Genomic DNA, 2318 nt, shown 5'->3' with positions numbered 1-2318 from the left:
ACTCTCCGTCGCTGCTGGTTGATTAAATCATTCCCACGACGTCTGCTTCCATCCAACGCACAAGAAGAAATGATCGATTTTCGATCACAATTCCCCTTGTATACGCATTCAGATGAAGATATGTGCCTGACTACCTCGAAATCGTCGTCCTTGCGTGAAAAACCCAAGCAAAAGTAGAGTTTTCCGCGTTGGTTTTGAAATTTCCAGAAAACTTAATTTGTTTGTGGTTATCTCACACTGTTCAAAATATTATCTTAAATTCCTTATCATATTTTTGATGAAATAGAGGAAGAATTATGTTTCTGCCATTATACAAGTCGAGATATTCACGATTAAGTTCTGCCCATTCTTCCATATGGCTAATTTTGAAAAGGCGCCCCATAGTAAAGTAAGTCGTATTCACGACAAAAATAACCTATTTGAAGAATTCTGGAATTAGGAACTGGACCTGAGTTCAAGAACTAAATTCAGAACTTAGAACAGACTCAGAATTCAGTTGGATTTTAGTTCTAGAACTACAATTTCGAAAGTGAAATCAGTTCCGAAATCTTTTTCCAGAATCCAGTTCAGCACACAGGCTCTGAATTCTAAACCCATATTCCGGAACTAAAATCTAAGCTCTAAAACTTGAAGACGATTTTTTCGCCACGACCATCAAATGGGTTGTATAGAGTAAAGCAAAATTTCGCATAATTCTTTGAGAATATTATTATGGTTTGTTTACGTATCGTATAAAGAGAGAAGCGAAACTGTTATACAAGTATCAATCCTCTTCGAGAAGTTAGGTTGGATGATTTCTAAATGAGCCGCTTTGCGCATAAAGTCAAGAACTGTACACGGCAAGGTAGAATAGTCGACCGACTCATTGTATGTATTGGTGATCACATAATCGGTTTCGTTTTTAGTAGTTCAGTTCAGTTCAGCCTTCATTGCGACAGGTCGGCCACCAAGGCCAAAGTGTAAATTGTAGTAAATGTAGTGTAGTAAAAGTAGTAAAAGTAGTAAAATATAGTTTGATTTAGTAAAAGTGCTGAAATCGTTTTACTTACCTGGTGCTGCGATCCTCGTCTTTGGTTGGCTATCTGCATGGGAATTACTTACCTGTAGATGCACTTGCCGGTTGATACACTGCTGCAGTTGAGACCTGAAAGGAAAGGTAGGAGAACTGTCCGCATATTTGGCCTCGGACGTTTTTTTTGAACCGGAACACACCAAGGTAAGGCCAAAACATTGGTGCCGTGACCAGGATCTTTTGTGTTCCGAAGAAGCGACGCGGCGTCGGTAGCACCATTTTATTCGGAGAATAAAGGCGAAGCTCCGCCATCACGAAAGTTATTTGGATCTTCGAACGCCATCATCCGACGAAGAAGCAGCCATCATACTTGGGGAAATAACGCCATTGGTAGATTTGGATTCGCTAAGAAATTTTTGATTCAATGCCTGGTTGACAGGCTCACAAGGTGAGTACCTGTCCAATAAATCTACTTTCGCTTGCGTATCTACTTGGTCGTTATTTTGTTTCTTCTCGGTGGCTAATATTTCGACACTACACTACTGGATCGCTACCGATGGATGAATGGAGGCTGAACTAATTCGGATGGTGATATTGGAACGTTTCTCTTTTTTTTGGATGGAACAAGTGCACATACAAAATAAATATTAATTTCAACATACTGCGTATTTTGCTACAACCAAGTACTGAGCCCTGGATGCCCGCGGGCAATTTTATCGACATTTGGTATGTGGATTGAATGAAATAGAAGTTTGATTGTTTGTGTGCGATGCAGTGAAGATGAATGTATAATTATCTGCACAAGGCATTTGATACAGGTACAAAAGGTGAGTACCTGTCCACCTATTCACCCAACAGTGCGGAAGGTGTTTCGCTTTGTGTATTGTTTGCAGATTTGAATGTTAATTTTTGAGAGCTTCTGACTGAATGCGAGTGTGATTTTGACGAATCTGCAACTGTGACGTTCGAGTGTTGGCATTGCGTAACGAGTTTGAGTGATACTTTTCGTATATACTGTGCTGGAGGAGTAATTTGTTGGCAATATTGATTCTTGATTCTCGCGAAGTTTTTCTGTTTTGACATACAAGGCCTGGTAGACAGGCTCACAAGGTGAGTACCTGTCCAACACACTAAATTTCTCTCGCGAGGTGCTTTCCTGGTGTTTATTTTCCAGAATTATCTGGTTTGCTGCATCATTTTTTTGTAAATTTGGTCTTGAACGTCTACTATGGGCAAAAAGATGAAATCAAAGATTCATATAAGAGACAGTATAGTCGATTTTTTGTTTCGGATGGAGAGGTTCATG

This window comes from Malaya genurostris, chromosome 3 (genome assembly GCF_030247185.1).
Source record: "Malaya genurostris strain Urasoe2022 chromosome 3, Malgen_1.1, whole genome shotgun sequence".
Taxonomy (NCBI): domain Eukaryota; kingdom Metazoa; phylum Arthropoda; class Insecta; order Diptera; family Culicidae; genus Malaya; species Malaya genurostris.
The sequence above is the reverse complement of the archived record's forward strand: the minus strand, read 5'-3'. Positions refer to the sequence as shown.